At 46.8% G+C, this 21,437-nt stretch overlaps 1 protein-coding gene across 1 annotated transcript in view; it reads left to right on the forward strand.

The window, feature by feature from the left end:
- Positions 1-21,437, forward strand: part of lovit (loss of visual transmission) — a 76,364-nt gene that overhangs the window by 19,851 nt on the left and 35,076 nt on the right. The window contains exon 2 of the mRNA XM_069313397.1: positions 19,252-19,332. The gene's annotated coding sequence lies outside the window, so the exon portion shown is untranslated. The remainder of the gene's footprint in view (positions 1-19,251; positions 19,333-21,437) is intronic.

Below are 21,437 nucleotides of genomic sequence, written 5' to 3' on the forward strand. Positions count from 1 at the left end.
TCGCCCTTGCGTGAGTTAGAAGTGTGCGTATCAGGGGAGCCCGGAGACGCAAGTTCGATCCCACCCTATTGCTCTTAAATTTTCTCATTAAGTAACTTGTTTGGATGTGGAAGGGGGACGCCATCACCACGTTATTGGATCTTTGGGTAAGATAATTAAATAGTTTTACCTTTTAAAAATTAACATGTTATAGTTAGGTAGCAACAGGTGCTAAATACCCTGGCGCAGTGCAGTAATACAGCCCATCGTACAGTGATGTCTTCACTACAATACCCCATTGTACAGTGATGTCTTCACTACAATACCCCATTGTACAGTGATGTCTTCACTACAATACCCCATTGTACAGTGATGGCTTCACTACAATACCCCATTGTACAGTGATGTCTTCACTACAATACCCCATTGTACAGTGATGTCTTCACTACAATACCCCATTGTACAGTGATGTCTTCACTACAATACCCCATTGTACAGTGATGTTCTTCACTACAATACCCCATTGTACAGTGATGTCTTCACTACAATACCCCATTGTACAGTGATGTCTTCACTACAATACCCCATTGTACAGTGATGTCTTCACTACAATACCCCATTGTACAGTGATGTCTTCACTACAATACCCCATTGTACAGTGATGTCTTCACTATAATACTCATTGTACAGTGATGGCTTCACTACAATACCCCATTGTACAGTGATGTCTTCACTACAATACCCAATTGTACAGTGATGTCTTCACTACAATACTCATTGTACAGTGATGGCTTCACTACAATACCCCATTGTACAGTGATGTCTTCACTACAATACTCATTGTACAGTGATGGCTTCACTACAATACCCATTGTACAGTGATGTCTTCACTACAATACCCTTAAACCTTTCCTACATGTCTACATTGCCATATTTGTGGAGTTATGATTTGAGTGAAAGTATTGTGATCGGTAATATGTCTTAGTGATGCATAACACACATATATATAATATGTTGCACATATATAAGGAGTTCTACGTCGTGGGGTATGACCACCTGGGATCTACGTGTGTGTGTGTGTGGGTGAGACGGTGTGTGTGTGTTGAGGGTCGCGTAAGTTGCTTAGGGAGGGGGGAGGGGGGGAGGGTTGCAACAACACAGGTGTGAGCATGACATTTAATCTGTGAATTGTAATTAGCTGGCCATTGTCAGAGTTCCCCCCAAGACCCGTCAGTGACGCCTGTAAAGGCTTGGTAATGATGCCGCTCTTTGATTACCTGAGACAGATAGACACAGACACACAGCCAGACACAGTCAGACACAGCCAGACACACAGCCAGACAGAGCCACACAGCCAGACAGAGCCAGACAGGCAGACACAGCCAGACACACAGCCAGACAGAGCCACACAGCCAGACAGAGCCAGACAGGCAGACACACAGCCAGACACAGCCAGATAGACACACAGTCAGACACAGCCAGACACACAGCCAGACAGAGCCAGACAGCCAGACACAGCCAGACACAGCCAGATAGACACACAGTCAGACAGAGCCAGACACAAATACTGCAGATATTCAGGAAGCCTTCGACACTACCCAAGAGGAGACTAGTGCACAAAACCGAGAAAGAGGCAGCGGTGACAGAGGTGATACTCTAGTGGATAAAGGAGCACCTCTGTAACAACAAAGAATAATCATAATGACAGGAGAGAGAGAGAGCTCAGAGTGGCAGGATATTACTAGTGGCGTTCCACATGGTCAGTGCTGGGGTCGACCCTATTCCGAACTTTTGTAAACTACCGAAGGGGAATCTATTCCCGTTGGTAGTTTACTTAAATTACGATTAGGCTCAGGGAATAGAAGACCGGACATATGGTAGAGGAAATACTCCTGGATTCGAACGGAGAACAAATTTGAAGGGGTTAATGTACGACCCAATCTGTCCCCAGAAGCCCACATCAAAAGCATATCACGAGCGACATACGCGAGGTTGGCTAATATATGAACTGCTTTTAGGAATCTGAGCAAAGAGTCGTTGATAATCTTGTACATTGTTATGTCAGACCAATCCTGGAATTTGCGCTACAGCGTGGAGTCCTTATCTCCACAAACAGCTTTAGATGTAGATATGACAATGCAATAGACTATAGAACCTATTTACTAGTTGATTAAAGGTCGACAGGCAGAACCCAAGAGCCGTAGTTCATCCCCCGTACATACAACTAGATGAGTACACGTAGACATACACAGGCAGACTTACACACTCAAAGCGTTATATGACAAAGAGTGCTGGGAAGACGGGACACCACGAGCGTAGCTCTCATCCTGTAACTACACTTATGATGTAATTACCTAAGTGTTGGAGACAAACATGATACAGCTGCAGGTTAAGTACAAAAATACAGAGAAGTTAAACTTACACCTAACTTAGTAATCCTATCTTAACACATAAACAAATTTAAACTTAACTTAGTCATATTAATATAACATAACACAATGATTACGTTAGCCCTAACATAATCATTCTAGCTTAAATAAGTTATATTACCACCTAACTTTGTCATCCTAACTTAACGTCTAACATTTATGTTACGAGTTAGTGAAAACTTTATCAAATACTCCGTAGAGTTTCTCATCACAACCCGAGTGAATATACTCTCCAACATAACTCATCACGATGAGTGAGTGAGGAGGTGGGCGAGTCATCATGCTACAGAGAGTGGTTGAGTGACAGCACTCAGCTGACACTCAACAACAGTAGGTTAGATGACAGGAAAGTCACAGGCACTAAATAGCCTAAAAGTACTCGTATTCAGGATGATAATTTGACAGTTACGTATCCCAGGGGGCTACTCACTATCCCAGGGACTACTCACCATCCCAGGGGACTATTCATCATCCCAGGGGGCTACTCATCATCCCAGAGGGCTACTCACCATCCCAGGAACTACTCACCATTCCAGGAACTACTCACCATCCCAGGGGGCTACTCACCATCCCAGGGGGCTACTCACCATCCCAGGGGACTACTCACCATCCCAGGGGACTACTCACCATCCCAGGGACTACTCACCATCCCAGGGACTACTCACCATCCCAGGGGACTACTCACCATCCCAGGGGACTACTCACCATCCCAGGGGACTACTCACCATTCCATGGGACTACTCACCATCCCAGGAACTACTCACCATCCCAGGGGGCTACTCACCATCCCAGGGGACTACTCACCATCCCAGGGGGCTACTCACCATCCCAGGGAACTACTCACCATCCCAGGGGACTACTCACCATCCCAGGGGACTACTCACCATCCCAGGGACTACTCACCATCCCAGGGGACTACTCACCATCCCAGGGACTACTCACCATCCCAGGGGCTACACTGCTAAATAGATTTCCAGTATGCATATGCCCGAGAAGTTCCTTTCCAACAGTGGTGCAAAAAATGAATAAAACCCAGCCCCGCACAATGTCAGCGAGCGATGCGGTTTACATAATTCATGGTATTCATCGTCCAGGATTTACATTATGCATAAGTGTAGACCCCACGTTTGTAAATTGTAAATATGGGAGTAAGGCTGTGGTTATATTATACTGTATATATTATACTGTGTATACTTATACGGGTTGGCCTGGTCGACGACCGGGCCGCGGGAACGCTATGCCCCGGAAGCACCTCAAGGTAACCTCAAGGTATACTTGAGAACAGTATCGCCTGGGAGGAGCAGGACTTGTGTTTGGTTAGGGAGACACTTGTATTCTTGTGTATGCGGCCCCGGCATGGAACCCCTCAATTTATAAAAGTTTGAAACCAAATTAGGAAAGGCTTCTTCCTGGGCTGTGGGGGCGGGAAGGTTAGGAAAGACTGAGGGAACTTCTCTCACCACACTAGGGAGAGGAAAATGAGAGATAATGAGAGATAAGGGAATGTAAGACTCTAAGGGAATTAACGAAGTAGATAAGGAGTCGAGCTATAACAGCACGAGGGATTATAAAAGGTAATTAGACACAAACGAGCAAATATCTGGAATTGGTTGTTCTTGTTGTTGTTGTTGTTTAAGATTCGCTACATTGAACAAAATGTTGCAAGTAGCACGGGCTATGGTGAGCCCGTAATTTGGTGGTAGGAAGTAGTTGAATATTTAATTATTTCAAAAGTAAATATAAAAACGAAACGCATGTATACACATGCTCACACATGTACACGTGTACACACGTGTATGTACATGTACATTGGTGGGGGGCGCCGGTGGCTGTGTGGATAGCACGCTGGACACATAATCCTGTGGCCCGGGTTCGATTCCTGGCGAGAAAACAAAATGGGCAGAGTTTCTTTCACCCTGATGCTCCAGTTACCTAGCAGGAAATAGGTACTTTTGTTCAGGACTAAGCTATACTTACCGGTTGGTCAGTAAGGTAAGGAGAAGACATGACCAGGTGACGTGGACCTTAAGACTTAACTTAATACCAAACCAAACTCAAAATAAAAACTTTACATTTCTGTATTCAGTATAAAGTATATTTTTGTAATTTCGTGGACATCCACTTTTTTTCTGTAATCTTAAATAAAGAGAAAATAGTGGCATTTCTCAGCCCAGTGCCAGCCGTGTCTTGTCTTATCTCCAGAAGACAATTGTTGCTCCTTCCTCCGTTTTCTTCCCCACAACGAAAATGGATTTGGCCTCAATCAAGACACGAGGGATCGGAGCGATTTAATACAGGAGCGGGTCTGAGGAGGTGGTGGAGAGCCCCTGTGAAACTTTACCGCAGTGTTAAGATTGTGTAAAGTTTTGGGATGCTGCTATCAGCTTCGTGTGTGTGTGTGTGTGTGTGTGTGTGTGTGTGTGGGAGATCCACACACACACACACTTGTTGCTATGTGTGTGTGTGTGTGTGTGTGTGTGTGTGTGTGTGTGTGTGTGTGTGTGTGTGTGTGTGTGGGAGATCCACACACACACACACACACTTGTTGCTATGTGTGTGTGTGTGTGTGTGTGTGTGGGAGATCCACACACACACACACACTTGTTGCTATGTGTGTGTGTGTGGGAGATCCACACACACACACACTTGTTGCTATGTGTGTGTGTGTGTGTGTGTGTGTGTGTGTGTGTGTGTGTGTGTGTGTGTGTGTGTGTGGGAGATCCACACACACACACACACTTGTTGCTATGTGTGTGTGTGTGGGAGATCCACACACACACACACTTGTTGCTATGTGTGTGTGTGTGTGTGTGTGTGTGTGTGTGTGTGTGTGTGTGTGTGTGTAGAGGAGAGGCGGGAGACTTTGAGTAATGGGAACTAAAATAATTCTCATCTCGAATTTATGAAGCAGTTACGCAAGTACCTACGAACCTGTACATCTTTTCTCAACATTCGGCAGGTATGTTTACGTTTGTTAAACAACTGACGTGTTCCTGAGCACCAGGAGGAGTTGTAACAATAACAACATTTGACTGGGAGGTTTCCCATGCTGGTAAACTAACAAATGTAAACAAAGTCGCCAAAATTTGAGAACACATGTACAGGTTGATGAGCTGTTGATGACTGCTGGCCCAGCTGACTGTCTCCCGTAGACTGTCTCCCGTCTACTGTGTTCCTTGCAACTTCCATTTTGATGGATAAAGTTTTATTGGAAGGAATGAACTATCAGCGGAAAGCGCCAAGCCATTATAGGGCCATTTAGCCCTAAGAATGAATCAGGATAAGGATTTGGGATGGGACGGGGGGAGGGGGAAGGAATGGTGCCCAATCACTTGGTGGACGGTCGGGGATTGAACGCCGACCTGCATGAAGCTAGACAGTCGCTCTACCGTCCAGCCCAAGTGGTTGGGGCTAAGTGGTACCGCTCTAGGTGTAGACAAGCTCTCCATTCTTGTCATAACACATTGAGTCATCACCGAGTTTTCAGACTTTTGAGGTTAGTCTTATTTGTAGGTCATTTACGTTGAAAATGAGGATGATCAGGTCGTGAACCGGTCCCTGAGGCGGTGATAGGACCGAGAACCGGTCCCTGAGGCGGTGATAGGACCGAGAACCGGTCCCTGAGGCGGTGATAGGACCGAGAACCGGTCTCTGAGGCGCTGATAGGACCAAGAACCGGTCCCTGGGGCACTGATAGGACCGAGAACCGGTCTCTGAGGCGCTGATAGGACCAAGAACCGGTCCCTGGGGCACTGATAGGACCAAGAACCGGTCCCTGAGGAACTGATAGGACCAAGAACCGGTCCCTGGGGCGCTGATAGGACCGAGAACCGGTCATGAGGCTCTGATACGACCAAGAACCGGTCCATGAGACGCTGATAGGACCAAGAACCGGTCCCTGAGGCGGTGATAGGACCGAGAACCGGTCCGTGGGACGCTGATAGGACCGAGAACCGGTTCAAATATGACTCGCCGCGAGGGTTGAAATGCACAAATCGAAAACAGTTTTTTATTTGAAATTAAAGATTTGAACGGGGGAATAAAATATCAAAGATCAAAGTGTTTTAGAAATCCTCATTTGACGAGTTTTATATTTGTCAAGTAATTGGGGGGAAGAGTTTGAGTGAAAGACACTTTAATATAATCTAGTGAAACTGTATTTTAAAGAAATGTGGAACATTTGAGTAACTAGGCTCTTATAGCCTAATGAACTTTGAAAATATGAGTGTACTGAAAAATATTTGCACTTATGATGTTATCGTGTTATTTGCTGGAGTAATTGTTGTAGTAGTTTGTTAAGTGGCTACCAGCACAGTGGCTGGTAGCTACCACCACCACAGAGACACTACACATCTCCACAGAGACACTTCTCCTCACTGAAGTCTCCGGGAAGTCTTGTGAGAAACAATTACAGATGAGGAAGGGAAGGAACGGTGAGGAGGAAGGGGGGGGGGGTCTTATATTGATTGTTCCTCTCTCCGTAAGAGGTACTTTAATGGCACTCCTCCCCCCCCCCCCGGTTCCACCTCCTTCCTGCCGCCTCCTCCTCCTCTCTTCCTTCCCCCTACTTAGTAACCCTGTGATTCCTTATTTCTTTCTCTACTTCCCTCTTCTATATCTTCCTACTCCCTATTTCAGTATCACGTCTCCAATCCCAGTTGCTTCCTCTTATCCTCTCTCCCCTATTCCACCTTTCTCTTCCCATTTTTCTGACCTTTCTACCTCGTATGTTTTATCTTATTCCCGTATCCTCTTCCTTCCCTTCTGCCTGTGTCTCCTCCACCCTCACCTGTCCTGCCTCACCTCTCACCTGTCCTGCCTCACCTCTCACCTGTCCTGCCTCACCTCTCACCTGTCCTGCCTCACCTCTCACCTGTCCTGCCTCATCTCTCACCTGGCCTGCCTCAACAGTCAGCAGTGACAGTGTATATATATATATATAATATTATTAATGTTTCATTGAATATAACTGCATATTCTGTATTGATTATTTTCTTGTTTAGGGCTTCTATCCCTCTGACAGTGTTCTTGCATCTTGGTTTAATTGGAAGAGGAGTTCTCCAAATGTCATCTTCGTTCGAAGTGAAGAAAAAATAATTAACTGTAGAATATATTACACGTATTATAAAATTACACAGTGTTTCGAACCTACATGGTTCATTCTCAAGTGATGGGACAGTACAGGGAATATTGGATTTATACCATTCTGGGGGTCAGGTGTAGACAAATAGGCCAATACAAATGGGTCAAGAATATTGACCAAACTACACACTAGAAGATGAAGGGACGACGACGTTTCGGTCCGTCCTGGACCATTCTCAAGTCGATTGTCTTGAGAATATGAAACGCATACAAAGATTAATCAGGTGTAGTGGGCGTAGCATGTTGAGCAGTGTCTTCTATATTGGCATCTTCATGTTCCTGTCTTGTTCTTACTATCATGGTGGGTAGAGGGAATAGTTCTGTAATTTGGGTGTTCATGGTAGGTTGTTCGACTTTTATTTGGATTGCTTCAAGAATTTTTAATCTTCTTACATCTTGGGTTTTGTCTATTGTACAAGTGTCTTTATTCAACATTTCTCTTGTTAGGGTGATGTCATGGGCTTGTCTCATGTGATTTTTGGAGGCACCTGATTGAAGATAACAGGTCAAACGCCTGACAGACGGTTGGGTAACATTTCCTCTCATCTGATCCACCTGTTCTACAAGTAGGAAATAAGTGCCCGAATACAACATCTGTTGTATGTTGTATTCTGGGAAAGGTCAGCCGGTAGACTCAAGTATACTGTCAGCGTATATACACAGATGAGGTATACCTCTCAGTATATATGTGGTGTCTATGTACTGACCCACATAACCTTGTGCCACATAGTGTGGTCTCTTATTGTTATAAATATTTTAGAGTTATTGATATTTATATTAGTAATGTTCATATTGTTTCGGTGTTAAAAACATGAACTTTACACCACATTAACAAAACTTGTTAATAATTATCTCAAACTATTATATAGAGAAGCAGTTTTTCCTTCAATTTACCCCTTAATACACATTGAAAATGAATATATAGAAAATGGGTTGACGGCGTCCCGTCATTTCTTTAGCGGGTGTTGGCACGTGACGTCACACTAATGGATTCCACATGTCAGGTCTGACGTGTAGCAGACGTGTGTGTGGCCTCGTCTTCCCCGGGACTAACAGGCTTTGACGCCCTCTTGCCTCACGGCCTCTTAACCTCCAGGCCACCAGGAGGAGGAGCAGGAGGAGAGGTCATGTATAGACGTCAGGCTGCGAGCAGCCGCGTCTAACAGCCTGGTTGATCAGTCCAGCAACCAGGAGGAATGGTCGACGACCGGGCCGCGGGGACGCTAAGCCCCGGAAGCACCTCAAGGTAACCTCAAGGTATGGTGAGAACCACCATAGACTCCTTGGTCACCACTACGCCCGTCCTGGGGGACAGATTCACGAAGCAGTTACGCAAGCACTTATGAACGTGTACATCGTTTCTCAATCTTTTAATGGCTTTGGTTATATTTATTAAACAGTTTACAAGCATGAAAACTTGCTAATGAACTGTTGTTATTGTTATAAATAGCCTCCTGGTGCTTCGGGGCTCATTAACTGTTTAATAATTGTAAACAAAGCCGTCAAAGATTGAGAAAAGATGTACAGGTTCGTAAGTGTTTGCGTAACTTGTTCGTGAATCTGGCCCCCTGATCTTCATGTCCCACCTGACTTGAAGGTCTAAGATGCAGTATATATTACGAGTTTATATTACAATTGTTGATTCACGGGAGACATCTCCCGTCACGCAGGGTGCAGTCGCACCTCCAAAGATCTCCAGTATCAGCTTTTGATACTGGTAATGGCTCAAAAGGGCCGCCACTTACGGGCTATTCATGCCCGTGCCACCTTTTAGGTGGCTTAATCTTTATCAATCAATCTACAATTGTTGATTCACGGGAGACATCTCCCGTCACGCAGGGTGCAGTCGCACCTCCACAGATCTCCAGTATCAGCTCTTGATACTGGTAATGGCTCAAAAGGGCCACCACTTACGGGCTATTCATGCCCGTGCCACCTTTTGGGTGGTTTAATCTTCATCATCATCATACAATTGTTCCACCATTTGGTCACCATTTGGTCCGGGAGACATCTCCCGTCACGCAGGGTGCAGTTGCGCCTCCACAGATCTCCAGTATCATCTTTTGATACTGGTAATGGCTCAAAAGGGCCACCACTTACGGGCTATTCATGCCCGTGCCACCTCGTGGGTGGCTTAATCTTCATCTACAATTGTTTTACGGCCTATTCATGCCCGTGCCACCTCTTGGGCGGCTTAATCTTCATCAATCAATCGTCTACAATTGTTGCCATTAAATAATTACCAGACGTGGAGGACGTAATTCACGCCGGGCAGCAGAGCACACTGTAAGCCGCCTTCAGTTACTCAAGTCTACCTCAAATACTGTGGATTATATCGTCGTCTAATATGACAACACGGAACACTGAACCCATTTGGAGCGGCTGGTAAAACTTTTGCCTGATTTTGGGCGGGGTTGTCGCCCCCCCCCCACCCCCCCCCCACGTGTGTGGTTCATTAGGCTCCAATCCTCCCGGGGCTAGTGGCTGGTGATCTCAGCTCCTGGGCTCCCTCCTGATGGCTCCAGTATGGCAGTAAGTGTTCTTCCTGCACCACCGCCCTCACCCCCCTCACCGCCCTCACCGCCCTCACCGCCCACACCGCCCTCACCCCCCACACCGCCCTCACCCCCCACACCGCCCTCACCGCCCTCACCGCCCACTCGTTCTATAACACACCCTGGAAGTGTGTTTACGGGATGTGGTATAGTTATTTCTGACGTAATTCATTAACTCCTTGCAGAGTATTGTGTGGGCGGTGTTGCCATGTTTCCAGTCTGCTTAACTCTTGTGTTGTATGTTGGCTGATAACCTCCTACAACACACATGTAAATGTTTGTCATCAGGTTGTGTTGTGTTGCTTGTGACGAGTGAGTAATGAACATGTACTGAACGTGTTGAGAACAGCTTGAGCCGACTCATCACTGTATCTTTATATCTAAAAATTATTTCATTGTGACAACAATATTCTTTATTTTCTTAACAATGGTAGTAATAATATCAGGAACAAAACACAAATATTTATAGACAGATTTAGACACTTTAGCGAGACTGGAAAACTGGTGCCAGATTCACGAAGCAGTTACGCAAGCACTTACGAACACGTACATGAGAGGCGGGACCAAAGAGCCAAAGCTCAACCCCCCGCAAGCACAAATAGGTGAGTACATCGTTCCTCAATCTTTGACGGCTTTGGTTACATTTATTAAACAGTTTACAAGCATGAAAACTTGCCAATCAACTGTTGTTATTGTTATAAACAGCCTCCTGGTGCTTCGGAGCTCATTAACTGTTTAATAATTGTAAACAAAGCCGCCAAAGATTGAGGAAAGATGGACAGGTTCGTAAGTGCTTGCGTAACTGCTTCGTGAATCTGGCCCCCTGGTGATAGCCTGCCTTAGCAGACAGCTGGGCGTCAGTCAGGTTATAAACCATGACTGAATGGGTGATGCAGAGGATAGGCCAACGTAGGGCCTATCTGATACCACAACGTCTGATTGTGCCATGGGCACAATCAGGGAACACTGTATGAACATCAGAGGTTCACGGTTGTTCAACGTCCTACCAGCGAGCATCAGAAATATTACAGGAACAACCGTGGACATCTTCAAGAGGAAATTAGATTGTTTCCTTCAAGGAGTGCCGGACCAACCGGGCTGTGGTGGGTATGTGGGTCTGCGGGCCGCTCCAAGCAACAGCCTGGTGGACCAAATTCTCACAAGTCAAGCCTGGCCTCGGGCCGGGCTTGGGCAGTAGAAGAACTCCCAGAACCCCATCAACCAGGTATCAACCAGGTAGGTCTTCAAAGGATCGTAGTAGGCTTCCTGTCGCAGGCAATATGACCAAACAATGTGTATGGTATAATACTAGTTCTATCCTATCCTTCTTCAACTCATGCTTTAATATCCCCCATTTATCTCATTTATGCCACAAACCTATCCTCCTATTCACAGTTATTATCCCCCCCTTCCACCTATCCCTCCATATCTCTTTTTCCGAATACTCCAGCCACTGACATCCACCCCGCTCAACCTTTGCTATCCCTATGATTCAACAGTGTCCTACCCCACACACTCCCAGCCGTACGCCTATCCACCAGACCTCTCCTTCTCCGTCCCCGTCCACGTCACCAGCACCTATAGCCGCCTTGCGACCCGTCGTTACCCACCATTCATACAAGGACAAGTGAACAAATTCTCCCGGACCAACACCACGATTGATAGCCGTCTACCTCTCAATCCATCCAATATCGGGTCGCGAGCCACAGGGAAACTGAAGAGAAAGTTGACAGAAGTGGGAAGTGTGTATTTACTATCTGTATTATCTATTTGTATCTGCGGAATGGAGTTAATTAGCTCTTGGACTCCGCCTTTTTTGTCAATTTATTTTTCCTCTGTTATATCTACTACACATATTTCTCTCTAACACACACACACACACACACACACACACATACACATACACACACATACACACATTCCCAGGAAGCAGCCCGTAGCAGCTGTCTAACTCCCAGGTACCTATTTTCTGCTAGGTGAACAGGGGCATGAGGGTGGTGAGGGATAAAGCTCGGTCAAGGCCAAGCCCGCTGGACTGTCTGACAGACTATCTCTTCAGGGCAAGTCAGGAAAATAATTAGACAGGATAGATGGCCAGGACAACCAATCAGGAGGCTGGACCAGTCTGGCCAGGGAGGAGAGGTAACCAGGACAACCAATCAGGAGCCTGCACCAGTCTGGCCAGGGAGGAGAGGTAGCCAGGACAACCAATCAGGAGCCTGCACCAGTCTGGCCAGGGAGGAGAGGTAGCCAGGACAACCAATCAGGAGCCTGCACCAGTCTGGCCAGGGAGGAGAGGTAGCCAGGACAACCAATCAGGAGCCTGCACCAGTCTGGCCAGGGAGGACAGGTAGCCAGGACAACCAATCAGGAGCCTGCACCAGTCTGGCCAGGGAGGACAGGTAGCCAGGACAACCAATCAGGAGCCTGCACCAGTCTGGCCAGGGAGGACAGGTAGCCAGGACAACCAATCAGGAGCCTGCACCAGCCTGGCCAGGGAGGACAGGTAGCCAGGACAACCAATCAGGAGCCTGCACCAGTCTGGCCAGGGAGGACAGGTAGCCAGGACAACCAATCAGGAGCCTGCACCAGTCTGGCCAGGGAGGACAGCCACTCCACAGTCGTCTGACAACAAGGACTCGCTGATCTAATTCCCTCTTCTATAAACCTCGAAGGGAAGAATGTTTCCAGTATTTTTCGTTTTGTCGTCACTGGGATTGGTTAGGTGTGTCTCCTATCCAGCACCCCCCCCCCCCAACCTGGGGATAGTGAGGGCAGGGTGTGGACCCCAGGAGCCAGATTCACGAAGCAGTTACGCAAGTACTTACGAACGTGTACATCTTTCCTCAATCTTTGACGGCTTTGGTTATTTTTAGTAAACAGTTTACAAGCATGAAAACTTGCCAATCAACTGTTGTTATTGTTATAAACAGCCTCCTGGTGCTTCGGAGCTCATTAACTGCTTAATAATTGTAAACAAAGCCGCCAAAGATTGAGAAAAGATGTACAGGTTCGTAAGTGCTTGCGTAACTGCTTCGTGAATCTGGCCCCAGACCTCTTATACCTCCTAAAGTGACTACACATAGTTGCAGTAATAACTGCTACATGAACAATAGTTTACCTTATAAAGTAGGAGGGAGAGAGAGGAAATTGAAATTGAAATTGAAATAAGTTTATTGAGGTAAAATACACACAAAGGGATGAGGTAGCTGAAGCTATTCTCACCCCGTTGAGAGAGAGGAGGGAAGGGACCTCCTGGAGAAGGTAAGAGAGGTGATAAAGGTACCACTGCTACTGTAAAGCAGTACTACCCTCATACTACACCACATAAAGGTGTCGGGAAGCATTGCCTTAAACGGCACACAGTTGCAAAGGCTTATATACCTGCTTGATGGGGTTCTGGGAGTTGTTCTACTCCCCCAGGCCCGGCCCCGAGGCCACGCTGCCTGTGCCCAGGAGCTGAAGCTTGGGCTTGGAAGCTATGTAACATATGTGGGGGTAAAACATATATTTCTGGAAAATATCTTTCCGGAAAACTTAATTGTGTGTTTGTTGATGACGCGGACAGGTGTGTGTTTGTTGATGACGCGGACAGGTGTGTGTTTGTTGATGACGCGGGCAGGTGTGGCTTGTTGATAACGCGGGCAGGTGTGTGTTTGTTGATGACGCGGGCAGGTGTGGCTTGTTGATGACACGGGCAGGTGTGGCTTGTTGATGACGCGGACAGGTGTGGTTTGTTGATGACGCGGGCAGGTGTGGCTTGTTGATGACGCGGACAGGTGTGTGTTTGTTGATGACGCGGGCAGGTGTGTGCTTGTTGATGACGCGGGCAGGTGTGGCTTGTTGATGACGCGGGCAGGTGTGGCTTGTTGATGACGCGGACAGGTGTGTGTTTGTTGATGACGCGGGCAGGTGTGGCTTGTTGATGACACGGGCAGGTGTGGCTTGTTGATGACGCGGACAGGTGTGTGTTTGTTGATGACGCGGGCAGGTGTGGCTTGTTGATGACGCGGGCAGGTGTGGCTTGTTGATGACGCGGACAGGTGTGTGTTTGTTGATGACGCGGGCAGGTGTGTTCTTGTTGATGACGCGGACAGGTGTGTGTTTGTTGATGACGCGGATAGATGTGTGTTTGTTGATGACGCGGGCAGGTGTGGCTTGTTGATGACGCGGGCAGGTGTGGCTTGTTGATGACGCGGACAGGTGTGTGTTTGTTGATGACGCGGGCAGGTGTGGCTTGTTGATGACGCGGACAGGTGTGTGTTTGTTGATGACGCGGGCAGGTGTGGCTTGTTGATGACGCGGGACAGGTGTGTGTTTGTTGATGACGCGGGCAGGTGTGGCTTGTTGATGACGCGGACAGGTGTGTGTTTGTTGATGACGCGGGCAGGTGTGGCTTGTTGATGACGCGAACAGGTGTGTGTTTGTTGATGACGCGGGCAGGTGTGGCTTGTTGATGACGCGGACAGGTGTGTGTTTGTTGATGACGCGGGCAGGTGTGGCTTGTTGATGACGCGGACAGGTGTGTGTTTGTTGATGACACGGACAGGTGTGGCGCTTTCCTTTAATTAACACACCTGCTGGCCCCTAATTATTTGTTGCTGTAAACGATCACTTTCTCACATTTAAAGACGCCTACATATTATTTATTGGTGTGTGTGTGTACTCACCTAGTTGTACTCACCTAGATGTCCTTGCAGGGTCGGGCTAGGCTCCGTTGTTCCAGGTACCTCAATTTTTAGTTAGTAATTCGGCCTATTTTTTTCACATCTTTCTCAGAGGTTCAGACAACGTCTTCAGTTTGGGAAAGTTTATAATTTTTCTTTGCTGTTACTTCGTTAAATAAAGTTTATTAAGGTGTGAAAATCTTGAGGTGAAAGTGCTAAGTCAGCATGACTAGACTAGACACTAGTGAAGAGTATGACGACGGAATGTAGGAATGGTGGGCAAAGGTGGTACTTGTTGTAGTGGTGGTAGTTGTAGTGGTGGTAGTTGTGGTGGTGGTGGTTGGGGTGGTGCACCAACAGCTGGTTGAGTCAGTGGTAGGAAGGAATATGATATGAGAGGACAAATGATCCCGGGTTCTCACCACAACCTTCGCTACTTTCTCTCTCTCAGCTCCTCCACCTCCTTCCTACCCCTCCAAGTCTCTACACCTTGTTTTTGAGACAGGGATCTGCACACCTTTATCACGAAACAATCCTCTTACCAATTTGAATTATAATTAAATGCCCCAACTTACAAAATGTTGACACAGGTATAAATAGACTGAAAAATCATTATATAACTCTAAAACACTTTTACAAACAAGATGTAAAACATTTTTACATATATAATTAAAATCTACATTGAAGGATACGTCGTAAACCATTGCATGTAAAGGTGGAAGCAGAAATGACGTTTTTCTCTTATATTTTTGTTTACGTTCTTATAAATCTCGGATTCATAGTCGTTCTTAATGATCCAGCGGCGCCCCGAGTGGCAATATTGTGTAGGAGGGTCTGCAGGCGGGGGCGAGGACTCAAAGGCTTCTGAAAGACGCGACCAACACGACCTGATCCCACAGCTCTCTGTCTCTCTGGGGGGGGGGGGGAGGTCTTTTATGAGGTGGCTTTGTTTGTGAGTCTATTGTATCTATCTCCTGTTTGTTTACTGAAGAGAGGGAGACAGGGAAGGAAGAACTGAGTAGAGAGGGAGGAAGAGAAAGGGAAAGGGAGGGATGGAAAGAGATAGGGGGGATTTATGAGGGGAAAGCACTAAGCCATTACAACTATATAGCACTGGGAAGGGGTCAGGATAAGGATTTGGGATGGGACGGGAGGGAAAGGAATGGTGCCCAACCACTTAGACGGTCGGGAATTGAACGGCGACCTGCACGAAGCGAGACCGTCCGTCTACCGTCCAGCGGTAGAGCGCAACACTGAGATCGTCTACCTCTCCTGGGACCAGTTTCACGAAGCAGTTACGCAAGCACTTACGAACCTGCACATCTTATCTCAATCTTTTGCGTCTTTGTTTGCAATTATTAAACAGTTAATGAGCTCCGAAACACCAGGAGGCTGTTTATAACACTAACAACAGTTGATTGGCAAGTTTTCATGCTTGCAAACTGTTTAATAAATGTAACCAAAGCCGTCAAAAATTGAGGAAAGATGTACACGTTCGTAAGTGCTTGCGTAAATGCGTCGTGAATCTGGCCCCTCGCCCGTAGCAAGGGTGTAAGTGTGCGGGTGCCGAGGCGGCAGAGACGGTGTCGTATAGTCCGGGATAACCATAAAACATGGCGTCCATGGGAAGCCTTAATGCTATAGTCTCCCCTCTGGTTTATGCGTTCTCTTACTTAAGCCACAAAAAGCCTCTCTTACGATATTATGCAGAGTTCGTAATTTTCCGTGAATATACCTTGACGTAATGCTCATTACGAGGTCTTAGGTAAGAGTGAGAACGCCACGTGTTATTTTATATGGTGAATAATTTATATATATTGAGAAAGGTTTTAATATTTTGAGGTTTGATGCAGAATTTAAAACGTGGTCAGAATTTAAGGATTTAATAATAGATATTCTGTATGAAATAAGAATTTGAGGCAGAATTTAAGATGGGATGAATAGTGGAGGAATTTACTGGTTATTGAATTACAAAGTTTGGCGTAGGCTGTGTGAGTTATTTGGCTGATAATGGGATTTGGCGGCGTGTTGACGGAGGTCTCTGGCGGCGTGTTGACGGAGGTCTCTGGCGGCGTGTTGACGGAGGTCTCTGGCGGCGTGTTGACGGAGGTCTCTGGCGGCGTGTTGACGGAGGTCTCTGGCGGCAAGTGTTAATGTTAGGAATTTGTATGCATGTGTATTTTCCTAGTTGTGCTTGCAGGATAGACCTTTAGCTCTTGGACCCCACCTCTCTAATAGTTGGTTGCCTAATGTGCTGACTCTGGACCTATTTTCCTCCATCGTATATAGTATCATATGTTGCTAATACATACTCACATATCCTGGAGCAGCTCTCTAACTCCTAAGTACCTATTTACTGCTAGGTGAACAGGGGCAGCAGGTGAATGAAACCTTGTCCATCTCCTTGTCATTTTCTGCCTCGGACGTGACACACACACACACACACACACACACACACACACACATGTAAGCTGGTGCAGGACCTTGGCGGGCTTCCCCTTGGTCACTCTCACTCTCCCTACCTCTCCCCCTCACCTGTCCACCTACAAGTATTCACCTCTATGTCCAAGGAGCCTCGTCACCTTTCGTGTCACTCTGATGTTAACAGTGATTCTGTTATTCGACATTTCTTATTTATACATTTAAAGTGTGTTTACTTCCAGCCACCGTAAACAAGTTAATGGAGCCCTTGGCACTTGTTAACACTTGGTACACTGAGAGGGAGTGTGTTGTGGGGGCGGGGCTGTGTTGCTGTGGCCAGACTCCTCGTCTGTGCCTCAGCTACAGTATCATCATTGCTCATTACCTTTATGCATAGTCCTTTGTCTTGTATGTTGCACTCGGTCTGTTTGTGTGTGCGTGCGTGTGTGTGTGTGTGTGTGTGTGTGTGTGTGTGTGTGTGTGTGTGTGTGTGTGTGTGTGTACTTGCCTAATTGTGCTTGCGGGGGTTGAGCTCTGGCTCTTTGGTCCCGCCTCTCAACTGTCAATCAACTGGTGTACAGGTTCCTGAGCCTACTGGGCTCTATCATATCTATATTTGAAACTGTGTATGGAGTCAGCCTCCACCACATCACTGCCTAATGCATTCCATTTATTAACTATTCTGACACTGAAAAAGTTCTTTCTAATATCTCTGTGGCTCATTTGGGCACTCAGTTTCCACCTGTGTGTGTGTGTGTGTGTGTGTGTGTGTGTGTGTGTGTGTAATTACCTAAGTGTAGTTACAGGATGAGAGCTACGCTCGTGGTGTCCCGTCTACCCAGTACTCTTTGTCGTATAATGCTCTGAATCTACTGAATGTTTAGGCCTCCACCACCTTCTCATTTAGTTTGTTCCAACCGTCTACCACTCTGTTTGCAAAATAAAATGTTATAATATTTCTTAGCCCCTGTTTCCTTAGCTTGACTCTGTATCCTCTTGAACTTGCTGGTTTCAGGAATTCATCTTTGTCAATTTAGTCTATTCCTGTTAGTATTTTGTAAGTGGTGATCATATCACCACATTTTCTTCTATTTATCTAGTTTTGGAATAATTAAAGCCTCTCGTCTCTCCTCGTAACTCTTGCTTTTCAGTTCCGGAAAGCCATTTTGTAGCTTGCCGATACAAGTAGCACATTATACAAGTCATCATTGCACAGGTGACCGCTCCTGCAAGTCTTCTAGCCATGGCTGATATTGCAACTGGCTTTATTTCCTGAGGTCTTTCCTCAGTTCATCACCTTTGTTGGAGGTTCCATCAGCAGCGAAGCTCCTGTATCAGTTATATGATGCATTACCTCTTCAACCTCTATCCTCTCAACCTCTCTCGTCTCTCTCTCTCTCTCTCTCTCTCTCTCTCTCTCTCTCTCTCTCTCTCTCTCTCTCTCTCTCTCTCTCTCTCTCTCTCTCTCTCGTATCTCTCGTCTCTCTCTCTCTCTCTCTCTCTCTCTCTCTCTCTCTCTCTCTCTCTCTCTCTCTCTCTCTGCTACACAGGCCTCACACTCCACAATACGAGCCACAAAAGCCTTACCGGGACACACTGGGGACCGAAATAGGTTACAGGAGGAAGAAATGTTGCTAAACATTCTAGAAATAACTGACCTACACAGCTCCAGTTTCCGCTTAAATGTTTAAGTCTTGTCCAAGAGCATTTTTAATCTCATTCTTTGTCAACACTTCACCTTGATCTTTGACCTCATTTGACCCGATCCATTGACAAAAATTTATATGATAACCTTGAATCTGGATTTAATTTACCTTAGGCCCTTAACCTTTGACCTTAGGTGACCTTGTCCTTAGCAACTTTACATGAAGTAGATTCAACAAATATTGTGAGGACAAACAGCGATATTATTTCAGGTTTAAAACACACACACACACACACACACACACACACACACACACACACACACACACACACACACACACACACACACACACACACACACTACCATTATTTATCCGCGTCTTATCTAAAGCGTTTTCATCTTATTCCCTGCAGGCGACGCTGACGGAGACATCTCTCCCTCCACCACCTCCCCGGTGATGGTGTCCGGAGACCAGCGTCGTGAGGGCGAGTGTGGTAAAGGTCGTGGCTGGAGACCGCGGTCTCCTCGTCGGTCTTGTGACGGTTACTGTGCTGGAGATCTAGGTGGTGGTGGTGATGATGGTAGTAGTGATGATGGTGGTGATGGTAGTAGTGATGATGGTGATGGTACTGGTGGCAGTGACGAAAACTGGCCATGGTGATATTGGTAGCTGTTGGAGGTTGGAGGCTGATGCTTGGGTCCCGCCTCTCCTAACCTTGTTGCACTCTGTGGGTCACATGCCCACTGTGGGCGGGTCGAGGTCGACACAGGTCAAGAGAGATCAGTGTTCCAAGGTCCAAGAGAGATCGTGGTGTTGGAACACCAGAGGTCTCCAGCAACACACTGGCTGGCCTCCACTATAACAAGCCTGAACAGACGGACACTAATTCCATCTCTAAGCTCAACTTGGCCATCCCAAGATGCGTCGGTCCACTCCCCAATACTTCACTAAGTATCACAGACAAATCACAGTCTACACCGACAGTAGAGCGACGGTCTCGCTTCATGCAGGTCGGCGTTCAATTCCCGACCGTCCAAGTGGTTGGGCACCATTCCTGCCTCCCGTCCCATCCCAAATCCTTATCCTGACCCCTTCCAAGTGCTATATAGTCGTAATGGCTTGGCGCTTTCCCCCTGACAGTTCCTTCCTTCCCACTGGAACACGTCTAGAGTTCAGAACTGTTCAGGGTGAACTGATTCCTGTCGACCAAGGTACCACCCACATCACTTCTGCGGAGTAACAGATGGATAATAAGAAGGAAACTAAGTTGACCAGACCACACACTAGAAGGTGAAGGGACGACGACGTTTCGGTCCGTCCTGGACCATTCTCAAGTGGATCAGGAATGGGCTTGACTCTAGTCTGATTTTGTAGAGGTGGCCATTCTCAAGTCTATCGACTTTAGAATGGTCCAGGACGGACCGAAACGTCGTCGTCCCTTCACCTTCTAGTGTGTGGTCTGGTCAACTTACTTTAGCCACGTTATTGTGACTCATCGCCTGCATAAGGAAACTAAACAGGTGTCATTAAGATCACAGCCTTCCACCGGGGAACAGAAAATGGGTTCGGGGGCGCTCAACTATTTTTGCTCAACACTTGGTGATGATATCGTCACACTTCCCCATCTAAAAGAATTAGGGTCGGGTGCGCTCAACAGATGGCGTCGACATAGTCACAGTTATGTTCATTAAAGATAAAATTGATATAGAACGTCTACTTTTAGTGCTACCAAACCTTCTACCCCCCACTCTGTCTCCATACTTCCACTCTCTCTGCCTCCCCCCCCCCCCACTCTTCTTCCCTCCCCCCCCCTCTCTCTGTTTCCTCCCTCCCTCCCCCACAATAGATGAAGCCACACCTCTCACTGTAAGAGGATTATTCTCTCGAATATGATGCACCACACACTTTCTCTCTCTCTCTCTCTCTCTCTCTCTCTCTCTCTCTCTCTCTCTCTCTCTCTCTCTCTCTCTCTCTCTCTCTCTCTCTCTCTCTCTCTCTCTCCCTGTCTGCCTTCCCTTCTCCCTTTTCCACTACTATTGCTTCTCCGGGATTGTCCTCCTTCTCTCCCTCTCTTTGTAACTCTACCTCTCCCACAACAGTCCTATCTACCTCCCTCCCTTCGTGTCTCCCTTTCCTCTTCTGTCTCCGTCCTCCATGCATGTACTAATCCTATCACTACAACACACACACACACACACACACACACACACACACACACACACACACACACACACACACACACACACACACACACACACGGACGCGTCAGTGGTCAGTTCCCAGCAGGTCTTCGCGGTAGCGGACGTGTTATCAGTGGTGGTAGTGGTATTATCAGTGGTGGTAGTGGTGTTATCAGTGGTGGTAGTGGTGTTATCAGTGGTGATAGTGGTGTTATCAGTGGTGGTAGTGGTGTTATCAGTGGTGGTAGTGGTATTATCAGTGGTGGTAGTGGTATTATCAGTGGTGGTAGTGGTGTTATCAGTGGTGGTAGTGGTATTATCAGTGGTGGTAGTGGTGTTATCAGTGGTGGTAGTGGTGTTATCAGTGGTGGTAGTGGTGTTATCAGTGGTGATAGTGGTGTTATCAGTGGTGGTAGTG

This window comes from Procambarus clarkii, chromosome 75, assembly GCF_040958095.1.
Source record: "Procambarus clarkii isolate CNS0578487 chromosome 75, FALCON_Pclarkii_2.0, whole genome shotgun sequence".
NCBI lineage: Eukaryota > Metazoa > Arthropoda > Malacostraca > Decapoda > Cambaridae > Procambarus > Procambarus clarkii.